The sequence below is a fragment of the Triticum aestivum genome, chromosome 6D (assembly GCF_018294505.1).
Source record: "Triticum aestivum cultivar Chinese Spring chromosome 6D, IWGSC CS RefSeq v2.1, whole genome shotgun sequence".
NCBI lineage: Eukaryota > Viridiplantae > Streptophyta > Magnoliopsida > Poales > Poaceae > Triticum > Triticum aestivum.
In genome coordinates, this window is record NC_057811.1 from 464,306,864 (window position 1) to 464,319,870 (window position 13,007).

Sequence of the window (13,007 nt, forward strand, 5' to 3'; positions counted from 1 at the left end):
AATCGTAATAAACCTGGAGGAAGCATTAATGACATGAATACATTTAATGATTTCATTCGCTCTCAACGACTCATTGAATTGCCTATCAAGGGCCATTCTTTCACTTGGAGTAATATGCAGCTTGACCCTCTTCTTGAACAATTGGATTGGTTTTTTACGAGCACAAATTGGACCACTTCTTACCCCAAAAACTTTTGGTTAAACCACTTGGTAAGCCCGTCTCAGATCATATTCCCTGTGTGGTTACTATTGAAACAAATATCCCTAAATCCAAATTGTTCCGCTTTGAATCCTTCTGGGTCCAGCACCCGGGCTTTATTCAAATTGTTGAATCCTCTTGGACCAAACCAGTGCATTCCATAAATACTGCCACTATTCTGTGCCGCAAATTCAAAACCCTGAGACATGATCTTAAACATTGCACATTCTAAGATTACTAAGGTATCAACAAGCTTATTGGAAAAAGCGTTGTACCATCAGATGGGTACAGTTTGGGGATGAACCATCAAAAATTTTCCAGGCCTTCACCTCTGAAAGGTATAGGAGGAACAATATTGCCTCTCTCACAACTTCGGAAGGCACTTTGGTGGAGGATCATGCGGCAAAAGAATCTATAATCTTTCAAACTTTTAAAGAAAGGATGGAATCATCACGACCGTGCAACATAAAATTCAACCTCTCTCGAATAATCAAGAAATGTGAGGAACTTGACGACCTGACCGTTCCCTTTACGCATGAGGAGATCGACAAAGTTGTTAGAGAAATGCCCACTGACAGAGCCCTTGGTCCGGACGGCTTCAATGCTTTATTCTTAAAACGTTGTTGGCCAATCATCAAGGAAGACTTTTATAACTTGTGCAATCAATTCCACAATGGGGAACTTAATTTGGAAAGTATTAATGATGGTTTCATCACGCTCATCCCCAAAGTCGGCTCTCCTGAATCTATCAATGACTATAGACCGATCACGCTCCTCAATTGTTTTTTTTTGACTGAGCACTGTAGGGAAAGCCCCCACAGCCATTTATTGATTTAATATAACATAATTACAAGGATTACAAAGCCTACCAGGAGTAGCTAAGAAGGAAAAGAAAACAAAAAATACATTTAAGGAGGGAGAAAGGAGCTAGACCCATCTAACCAGGTCTTCCTTGAACCTCACCTTGATTCTGTGAGAAAGTAAAAGCATATCATTCACAAAAGCCCCTCTCCACCTATTAAAACTGGGCCATTCCTGTCTAAAAACTTTTCCATTTCTGATGATCCAGATATTCCAGCAAGCAGTGAAGACCACTTCAGCAAAGAAAGGGTGAGCAAATTTTCTCTTAGCATTGAGCACAGTTTGGCTCATGTCATTCCCAGCTTCCCTATCAATCTGGAGAAAATTCCAAACCCTCTGACTAAAATTACAGTTGAAGAAAAGATGATCCCTATCTTCCCTGGTGTGAGTGGGACAAAGCACACAATTAACTCCATCATCTATATGCCAATGCCTTCTTTCCACCATATCCTTGGTGTTGAGCCTGTCCATTATTAGCATCCAGGCAAAGACCTTGATCTTCATGGTGCAGCAGCTCCTCCAAATCCAAGTCAAGACAGGGTTAAAAGTATGATTAATGAACCTGGATACATAAAACTGTTTGGCAGTATAGGGTTTGTTAGAGCCATGCCAAGACCAAACATCCTTCCGATCAGAATTCCTCTCATGATTCAGCATAAGAGATTTCAGATCCAGAAGCTCATTGTGTGCCTGCTCATAAAGTGGGAGATGAAACCAAGAGATCAGGTCATGGGCAGAAAATCCATCCTTGACTGAGACCAGAGCATCTTTGACATAAGAAAATAACCTGGGAAACCTGTGCTGCAAAGGCAAGACAGAGTTTCCAAGCTGCCATTTATCCTGCCAGAAAAGAGCAATGCACCCTCATTAACTTTAACCCATGTGAATTCTCTGAATTGATCCATGAGTTTTAGAATATCGTTCCACTAGAAATACCCACATGGAGTGGTTCCTTGTGGGACAAGCTCATGGTAATATGAGTTCCAAATGAGACGTACCCAAGGAATTTCAGCCTTGTTGAGGAACTTATTGACATGCTTCAATAAGAGGGCCACATTTTGAAACCAAGGTCTAGGATGCCAAGCCCTCCTTTGTTTTTGGGTCTACAAATCAGATCCCAAGCAGCCAGAGAAGGAGCACGTTCATGCCTATTTTTTCTCCACAAGCACTGCCTTTGAATTCTCTGCAGTTGCTTCAGAATACCAGGAGCAATAAGCAAACTGCACAGGAAGAATATTGGTAAGGAGGACAAAGCAGAGTTTAAGTATTGCAGTCGACCTCCCGGAGCAAGGAAAGATGAACTAGCAGACATTCTCCTCTCCATGCAAGTAACCAGAGGCATCACATCAGACATTGCAGGTTTGGTAGTTCCAACTGGTAAACCTAGATAGGTGAAGGGCATCTTTCCCACTTGACAACCAAAAATGGATGCCAATCTATGGATTTCCTCCCGAGAAACATTTATTGGGATCATAGAAGATTTGTGGTAATTAACCTCCAGGCCAGTGGACTGAGAAAAAACCAGCAACATTTTCTTAAGAGCCAAAAGTTGTGCTTCATCAGCAGGTACCACAATCAAAGTGTCATCGACATACTGCACAATTGGGTAGTCCTTGTCATGACATGGAATAGGCAGTTTAATTTCCCCTCTGGTATGCATGTCATTGACCACACATTGCAAGGGATCTGCAGGAAGAACAAAAAGAAGAGGGGATACTGGGTCTCCTTGTCTAACCCCTTTTTTACAGACAAATTTTTTCCCAGGCACACCATTAAGCAGAACAGAGGAGGTCCCAGATGACAAAAGAGATTTCACCCAACTAATCCATTTCTCATTAAAACCATTGTGCTTCATGATCTGAAAGATAGCTTCATGTTCAATGGAGTCAAAGCTTTCTCAAAATCTAGTTTGAGAATCAAAATGGGCCTTTTGGACTGATGACACTGATGCAAATATTCCGATGTCCACCCAATGTAGTCTTGAATAGTCCTAGACTTAATGAAACCATACTGGTTTTTATGGATGCACATCATTATCAATTCCTGAAATCTATTGGCTACCATTTTGGACAGAAACTTAATACCCATGCCAATCAAAGAAATAGGCCTGTAATCTCCAACCACTTCAGGTGAAAGTTTCTTAGGAATCGAAGTGATGAAAGACTCATTTATGTTTTCCAAGCTGTCTTTACCATCATAAAAATCCTGAGCTAAAGCATAGAACTCATGCTTAATAATGTGCCAGCACTTCTTGAAGAAGAGGCCATTGAAACCATCTCGTCCAGGGGCTTTATCAATGGGCATATGCTTGACCACCAGGTCCATTTCCTCAATTGTAAAGGGTTTTGTCAAAACCTCAAGGCCAGGCACATGTTGTAGCAGGACAGACAGAGCAAAACCCATAACAATTCCTCTTGAAACTCCCATCCTTCCTTTAAAAGCACTCCAGATCATACCTTCCATTTGAGAGTGATCAGAAATAACAGCACCATCAGGCTGCTGCAAGCTAGCAATAGAGTTTCTTCTAAACCTTTCTGTAGCCATGGCATGGAAAAATTTAGTGTTTTCCTCACCCACTTTGATGTATCTAATAGTACATCTCTTCTTCCATCACAAAAATTGTGTATGCAACAAATTTTCCAAATGCAGTTTGACAATTTTCCTGAAATTAAATTCCTGCCTAAATAGAGGCTTGAGCTCCTCCAAGTTATCTAGCAGTAAAATGACCTTGTTGCACCTAGAGATGAGCAGCTTCATCTTGGAAAAACTAGTTTGCCACCTCTTTAGGTCCTGCCTAAGAGTTTTCAGCTTATCAGCAATGATTGTAGAGGAGTGAGATTTATTAGATGGTTTTCTCCAAGATTTCTGCACACACTCCAAGAAACCCTCCATGTGCACCCAGTAATTCTCAAATCTGAAGATTTTACACTTAGGAATGGAGGTTTTAATTACCACAACACAAGGCACATGGTCTGAAGCAGTTATGGCCAAAGGAAGTGCTTCAGTAAAAGGATAAACAGATATCCAGTTAGTGGAGGTAAAGAACCAATCCAGTTGCTCCAGCAAAGGGGAATCTTGCATGTTAGACCAAGTATAAAACCTTCCCTTAAGTGGCAATTCAAGCAAACCCAGGTGACCAATAATTTCATTGAAGATAAAGATATCATTAACATCTCCCCTGGTAAATTTCTGTTTTCAGAGGACCTGATGAAATTAAAATCTCCAATGATTAACCAATTATCATCAATTGGAATATTTAAGTTGTATAACCAGGCCACAAAGTTATCCCTGGCTTCCCCCTGACATGGCCCATAGACAAAACTAAAGACCACTGCTCATTATTTTGCTTAGAAGTAAAACGCACCACCACAGCAAAGGATTGAATTTCCACCAGCACACCAGACAACACAGCCGAATTCCAAACCACCAGAATCCCACCAGAAGCACCCACAGATGGTGCAAAGGCAAAAGTATCAAATTGCCTGGGGCAAAAGGCCCTAATTTCCCTTATATCAAAAGTTTCACATTTAGTTTCCTGGAAACAAGCAACCACACATTGGCTTTCCTCAATTTTCTGTTTAACAGCATGCTTTCGAGTAGGTGAGTTAAGCCCTCTCACATTCCAACAAAGCACACTCCAATTCTCGCAGTTATAAGTACTCATAATAACCAGATAATTGAAGGTAGCAAAAGAGCACTACATAGTAGCACCACAGGTCATACAATCCCAACAAGCAAGAAGGTTTTAGGCCTAAATTATTACAATAATTTAAAAAGACCAAAAGGCCCAGCAGCACTGCCATCATAAGGGCATGGCAAACCCCAGAGTTCCAGAGAGGACTAAACATCCCCACCAGACTTGCTTTCATCCCCAGGATTAGCCATAAGCTTATCCACTGTGAGCTGCTCATCAGGTATCTGCAGATCTCGGCCAATATCTTGGATGACCCTGATCGGAGTTGGCGGGGGCACATCAGTTGAAGAACCTGGTCGTGGAGACTCCTCGGAGAGGGACGCAGTGAGTGGCTTGCACCTAGGCTTCTTCTTCTTTGGCTGCTGCTGAGGTTCCTGAAAAATGGCTTGAAACCATCTCTTTTAACTGAACCACACGTGCAATGGCAAACTTCAGTGTCCACAATTGGTGTTGGAGCCAGAGTCTTGCGACGACGTGCCTTCTTTTTGTCACACTGAATAGAAAAAGAAAAGACCTCATCGGGTTGATCTTCCTGAACTGCAGAAAGTGAAATCTGGCTCTCCTGGAGAGGCTCAGAGGAAAAGCCGCTTGAGGCCACAGGTTTAAAGACAGAACTGTCTGAATTTTCAGGTTTAGAAAAAAGAGCCCGCGCAACAGGTATGGGCTTGCTGGCAACTTGGACTTCTTTCCACTGAAGATGAGACATAGCTTGAACATCATCGAAAGCAAGAGCCCAGCTCCTCTTCGACAGAACAATGGGCTGCAAATCAACCAAAGGCATCTGCATAGGAACCTCATAAACAGGACAGCAGTTCATTAGAGACTCGAAAGTGCGCTTCCAAGCCAACTCCGGCGGCAAAACTGGCCCATAAACGACCTTGACAGAGGCAATGACAATTCGATCATACTGGATAACAGGCGGCTGATAAGGAATGATAGCCCATTCATTAGCATCAAAGAACTGCTCAGGAGGGTCCACCAACTGAACTTCAGACTTAGACTGCTGCATTGAGTTATCAATCACGATTGACTCTTGATCCTGAACAACGGGCTCCGGGTTGAACACCCCATCCTGATCGGCCTGTTCATCGCCCCAGTGCGCATGCCCCCAGTTATCTAGATCCACCTGATTATGCATTGGGGGAGGAACTGGCGGGAGGTCGTTCCATCCAATCGCTGGATATGGAGGAAGCACAAAATTGTGGTTGCCAGGGAACAGAGCACCTGGCAGAGGATGAGGATTACCGTCAATAGGCATTGGGTCTTCATCTTCAGGCATTTGATCAGCAAAATTGGCACCTAGAATATAACAAGGTGCAGTCCATGAAACCTTTGCTCCACCATAGGCAGCATAATCCGTGAACACCACATCTCTTGGGACCAAGATATCTTCAGGGAAAGATGCAAATACAATTGATCTAATCATATAGGGATCATCTTCAACCCAATGCTGAAACTTTCCAAAAGTTTTATAGCAGCACGTAGATTTTCGGTGTTACGGAGATCAAGAGGGATTCCCAGAAACATCAAGCAGCCATCACGAAAACCATGTTGCCCCTAAAGCCCACACCCTAATCATGCTTATGAAAACGAACAAAGGTGTCATTGCCTGGAGGCTGAGGCGGCAACTGCAGTAGAGGAAAACGAACACCGGCATCTCTCAACTCGAACAAACCAACACCACAGACCCAAGGCTGCACAGAACGAACCTGAACTCCACGATGCTCCAAGAAGTCGACCACAGCCTCCCGAGCAACTCCCACCTGGTTAGGAGGAGGCAGCGGCATCACTTCCGCCACCATGAACTGCTCATGCCGCTTCAAAATGGGGGACGGCGGCGAAACGAAAGTCCGAGGCACACGATTGGCACCACCATCAATGATATTGTGACCCGCTGGCACATACCGCATGGGATCAATGGAGAAGACCGCCATAGGCTCGGCAGAGGGACCCGACGCCGGAGCGGACGCAGGAGGTGGAGGAGTCGCCGGAGGTGTGGATGTTGGGGTTTTTGGTGGAGGAGTAATTGGACTAGACAGGGCAGCCCTGTCAAAGGCGGTGGCGGCAGACTCGAGACCGGTCTCGGGAACCGGAGGAGGCGGCTGATATTTTGGCTTCCAAAATAAACCCTGTGCAGTTGCAATCTTTGCACAATCCCGCTTACTATGGCCCACACGCGTGCAAGCCGCACAAACAGTATTGAGGGGTTCAAAATGACCAGATAAGGAGCACTTTGGGCAAGTCAAAACTTTCTCAACCATATTGTCAATCAAAGATTCAAAAGCAGCATGTGCCTCCAGAGACCCCGGAATATCCTGAGGCCAAGAAATCGGGCCCGGCCCATTCGGAGATGCGGGAAGATCCATACTAGGCGGAGAGGGCCTGGCAGACGAGGGCCCATCATGGGCAATCAAAGCAGTACTACTCAACCCATGCAAATTACGTGCCGGATCCTGAGGAGGAAGATCGCCCAAATCACGGCGCCGTTGAATCACCGACGAGCTCACCGATCCAAAGATGATCGGAGGCGAAGCAACAGTCCATTGCAAATCAATAGGTTTGGGAGGATGGGTAACCACGCGCTCAGCGGCAGGAATATGATAACCCGCATCCTCAGATGCAACAATGCAATCCGCCGAGGCATCATAACGATAACCCTTGCAAACACTATAATTTTGAAATGTAGCAAAAGATAGCTTCTTGCGAACAGAGGAACCAGACTTAAGAGCAGATTTAGTAGGTGGATTATGCATAGCTAACAGACCAAAGGCAGCCCTACGCTTAGAAGGACTGACAAAGATCCACTCAGCATCACATTCTTTCTTCCAAATCTTAAACTCACGAACCCAATTAGGTCCCCCATTTCCCCACAAATGAAAGTAACATTTAAACTAAGGGCAGGAGTAGGATCGTGTATCCACAATGGTGGAGACTTTTGGGAACATTTGGTGGAGACTCTCAGAATGGCGCCCCAACCCACCCACCCACCCCTAAACCCTAGGCCGCCGGCGATCACTCCCTCCTTCCAGTGATTTGGTAATTGGCTCCGATCATCTTCCTCGGCGCTCTTTGATCTCTCTTCCTATACCCTTTCTGATGGGTTCTTCCTCTGGATCTACCCTTGGTTTGGACTTCTCCAAGGGTAGAGTTTTTGCTGATGAGATGTACAATGCTTCGGGCTTCACAGTGCATCCCATGGAGAATTTGGGATCCTTCACCTTAGTGGTTTCTTTCAGCCGCCATGATTTTCGTCTTTCAGAGGATTCAGTGGCAGCAGCTTTGGAATCTGCTTTGGGTGGATCTGCCATTGATTTTTTGATTTCCGCCATTGGTGATAAGGTATTCAGCTTTAATGTTTCTTGCAAAGATGTGGGCTTTTACGCTCCTCAATTTTTGCCTCAAGGTGGTCACAAAAGTTTTGGCTAATAGACTCCAAAAAATCATCCTCAAAATCATGCACAGGAACCAATATGGATTTCTCAAAGGACGGACTATACAAGATTGTCTTGCATGGGCTTATGAATACATATATCAATGCCAATCATCCAAAAAAGAAATCATGCTTCTAAAATTAGATTTTGCAAAAGCTTTTGACACGATCGAGCATGAGGCAATGATTGAAATTATGAGAAGCATGGGATTCAATGATAAATGGCTAGGCTGGATTCGGTGCATCTTCTCCTCAGGAAAATCTTCGGTCCTTCTTAATGGCACTCCTGGCCGTCAATTTCATTGCAAATGCGTGGTGAGACAAGGGGATCCTCTCTCCCCCCTCATTTTTGTTCTAGCGTCTTACCTCTTGCAAGAGGCTATAAATGATGCTTTTGCACGCAACTTGATCCAACTGTCGTTCCCCTCCTCGCGACAAAAGGATTATCTTGTAATTCAATACACTTACGACACCATCTTGGTACTACCTGCATGCACCCAACAGGCTACAACTATCAGGGATATATTAAATGACTATGCAACGTCCATTGGGTTGAAGATAAACTTTCATAAATCAACTCTAATCCCAATGAACCGTGACATGGCAAAGACTCAGGAAATAGCCAATATATTTGGATGCACCATAGGCAAGTTACCGTTTACCTATCTGGGCCTTCCGCTTGGCACTACCTGACCAACGGTCACTGAGCTCATGCCGCTGGTTTGCTCTCTGGAAAGAATATTATCAGCCACTCTTAATATGATATCCTACGGTGGAAAGTTATCACTGCTCAATTTGGTAATTACCTCTTTGATCATATTTCCTCTGTGTACTCTCAGACTGCCAACAAAGATCATTGAGCTTCTAGATAAGATCAGACGGAAATGCTTGTGGACTATAAAAACTGAACAAGGACATAAATGCAATTCCCTAGCCTCCTGGAACATGGTATGCCAACCTAAGGAATGTGGAGGGCTAGGTGTGATTGATCTAAGGACACAAGGAGATGCCCTCTTACTCAAATATGTACACAAATTTTTTAATGGCTGGGATGTGCCCTGGGTTCAGCTCATTTGGGAAACATATTACTCAAACCACATACCACATGCTTCGGACACATGTGGTTCCTTTTGGTGGCGGGATGTTGCAAAGTTAATGCCCATTTACAGGGGGATCTCCACAATCCAGGTGACAAATGGCAGGAATGTACTGTTCTGGAAAGATTTGTGGACCGACAACATAATTGCTGACAAATACCCCCAAGCATTCTCGTACACCATCAATGAAGACATCTCTGTTAAAGATTTCTTGTCCATTACGGCACTTAGAGAAGCGTTCCACCTACCACTCTCGGAACAAGGGCACGCTGAAATTCGTCAACTTCAATCTGACTTGGCCACGACTGTCCTATCTCATGAGCAAGATGTTTGGTCATATGCATGGGGATCAGCACAATTCACAGCGCACAAGTACTACACATTCTACTTCAGAGATATTCGGGCACATGAGGCCTTTGGATGGATTTGGAAATCAAGATCCACCATGAAAATTAAGGTTTTCGGTTGGCTGTTATTGTCAGATCGCCTCGATACTAGGAATATGCTTAAACAGCGACACACAACTAGGAAAAGGCCTGCTAGTGGCGCACCTGTTTTGGCTACTAATGGTGCACTACAGGTGCGCCACTAGCATCACACCATTAGAATTCAATACTAATGGCGCACCAGGGAGTGCGCCATTACTATCTGACTTAGTAATGGCGCACCACATAGAAGTGCGCCATTACTAACATTTTTTTTCAAAATTTTTTCAGATTTTTTTTTCAAATTTTTTTCAATTTTTTTATTTTTTCTTTAATCTTAGGTCACTATGGCTTAATCTCGGGTCAATATGCTTAATCTCAAGTCAAATCGCACTAAGTGGTCAAACTTCCCGGAAGGTCACCCATCCTCACACTACTCTAGCCCGAGCACGCTTAACTTCACAGTTCTATCCAACCCCTGCACCACCTCACTTAACAGGCACTTGTTGATATATCTATCATATCAATCCTATTAAACCTTGTTGATGTCTAGGACTTTGTTCATGTTCATGAGTATGATGACATTTTGAAAAATATTTCAAACTTCCCGGTCATATTACGTATCATTTTTTGAAAAAAATTCCAAAAAAAAGTTCGAAACCAAGTTTTTTTCTGTTACTAGTGGCGCACCTAGCAAATGGTGCGCCACTAGTAAGTTTGAAATTTTTTCCATTTTTTCCCCTCTAGATCTTAAAAGCCCCGTAACTTTTTTCTGTTAGGTTTTTGAGGGTTTTGGAAATGTTTAACTTTTCGAGTAGATGATTTTTTATATAAAAAACTTTTTAATCCGAGTTCGTATGCAAAAGTTATGCCCATTTTACAAATTCTAGAGAGATTTTGCAAATAAAGTCGAAATTCATATTTGTAAATTTTCCCAACAAGTAGACCACATAGCACATGGGGGGGTGCATTCAGTGGATTTTTTGGGCCAAGTTAGTAATAGCGCACAACTAGTAATGGCGCACCACACACATGGTGTGTGGTGTGGTGCGCCATTACTAGTTTTGAAAAAAGTGTGCATTCGGTGGATTTTTTGGGCCAAGTTAGTATTGGCGCACCATGGGAGTGGTGCGCCATTACTAGTTCAACTAGTAATGGTGCACCACACACACGGTGCGCCATTACTAGTTTTGAAAAAAAAAATTGAAAAAAAATTACTAGTGGCACACCGTGGATGTGGTGCGCCATTACTAGTTTAACTAGTAATGGTGCACTATCCCCTGGTGCGCCATTACTAGTTTTGAAAAAAATAAAAAAAATTGTTACTAGTGGCGCACCGTGGATGTGGTGCGCCATTAGTATTTGGACACTAATGGCGCACCAACACATGGTGCGCCATTAGTATATAGTAGTGGCGCACCACATGTGTGGTGCGCCATTAATGTCAATATTATCTATAGCCCTTTTCCTAGTAGTGACACTACAACATTGGTGAGGATCACAACTGTATCCTTTGTGGGCTACAAATTGAGGAAACCTTGGAGCACTTGTTCTTCGAGTGTCACTTCAGCACTGATTGTTGGAGCAGACTTGGTCTTTCCTGGCCACAAGGAAACTCACGGCTACAGAATGTTACCTTCGCCAAACAAAACTGGGATCGGCCTCTTTTCATGGAGATGTTTCTACTTGCAGAATGAAGTTTATGGAAAGAACGCAATAATAAACATTTTAGAGGGATTGTACCAACAAGAAATTCTTGGGTAGACAAATTTAAGAAGGATTTCTCTCTCCTTACCTATAGGGTTAAGGAAAAGCAAAAACATCTCATCCCTATCATTCTTTCCTCAGTAGCCTAGAAACTCTCTCACGCCCAAAATGGGGGCTTGACACATGTAAAGATACCATGTAATCTGTACATCATCATATTAATACAATCATAACAGTAGGAGGTTCTCCTACTGTTCAAGGTTCAAAAAAGGGTCTTGCCATGGCGCGCTGTGGTCCCTTTCTGGTAGCCTTCCACGGCAAAGATCTTGCCGAGGATCGCCGTCTTCTAATCCTCATCTTATCTTGAATATGTCTTCACAAAGATCTGCATGCCACCACGGAGGTGCCTCCCGAGCCCTGGCCCAATGTGGTGTTGGAGACCGTGGACTCAAGGGTGGCCCGCTCTGTGTGGCGCGGGGCGAGCTGTCCCGGCAAGGATCTTGCCGGGGCTGCTGAGGCTGCCCCGGCAAGGGTCTTGCCCGGGGAACCTGCTTCGTCCCTCTGCTCTTTGCTCTTATTATCTTGGGCTTTGGTCTTACCTTGGCTCACCTCCCCTGTTCTGCTTGGCGTGACCGTAGGCACGGCTCCGACTGCCCAGGCACAGGTATAGGGGTACAAAAAGGCACCCCTCTTTTTGTACACCGACACAAAGGCCTCCTTTCGTTCATAGGATAGGAATTTTATAGGAATATGAAAATCATAGGAAGTGAGAAGACATGCATCTCAATTCCTATAGAGAAAGAGATGCCATTTGATGCATGTGATAGGAATTTTTCCATTGAGTCTAGGCTAATGTACTGGTAATTTGCTCTAAAAACTACAGTAGTATCTAGTAGTACTGGTACATGCTCGTACTCAGACACAGACACACACACTAACTACTAGTACTACTACTTCTCACATGCTGGCCAGACGCCGTCGTTCTCCTTCCCGACTTTGCCGGCGACACCCCACCGTGCTTGGATCTCTGCCGACCTCTCGGCAGCAGCGCGTGCGTCCTCTTCTTTCTTGCGGCGGCGGGCCTCTCTTTTCTTGAGTGCTTTCTGACTTTTCCGCTCCCTCTGTGCGGCTTTGGCCGCCTCTTGGTCTACCGCCCATTCGGCCTTGGCAGCTTCAAATTCCTCCCACATAGGTGTGAGGTCGAGAGCGGCGATGAACTCGGCACGGCAGGATGCCATCGGTTCCCTACCATTTTGTGTGCGGTCGTGGGCGGCGAGGAACTCGGCGCGGCGGGATGCCATCGCCTCCTTACCGGTTAGTGTGCGGCGCGGTGGCATGAACGGTGCTTGGTGAGATCTCCGGGGTGGACTGGCCGGGAAACCGTATAGTGCATTGGTTTGTCAAGAGCTCAAGGACAGAAGGCAAAGGAAATTTGGATTCCCCTTCAATCCTGGTCATTTATTACCGAGTAAAATGCATTGGCGGACAACGAACTTGTCTTGATAGCTCACCTTGATCATTGTATACAAGATATGGTGATTATACGGTCACTGGCTCAGCGTATAGCTCCGTATTTGTCTGGTAGACCAGTCAA

At 44.5% G+C, this 13,007-nt stretch overlaps 1 pseudogene; it reads left to right on the plus strand.

The window, feature by feature from the left end:
- Positions 1–640: 640 nt before the first annotated feature.
- LOC123142709 (uncharacterized) lies at positions 641–11,562 on the plus strand (annotated as a pseudogene).
- The last annotated feature ends 1,445 nt before the right edge of the window (positions 11,563–13,007 follow it).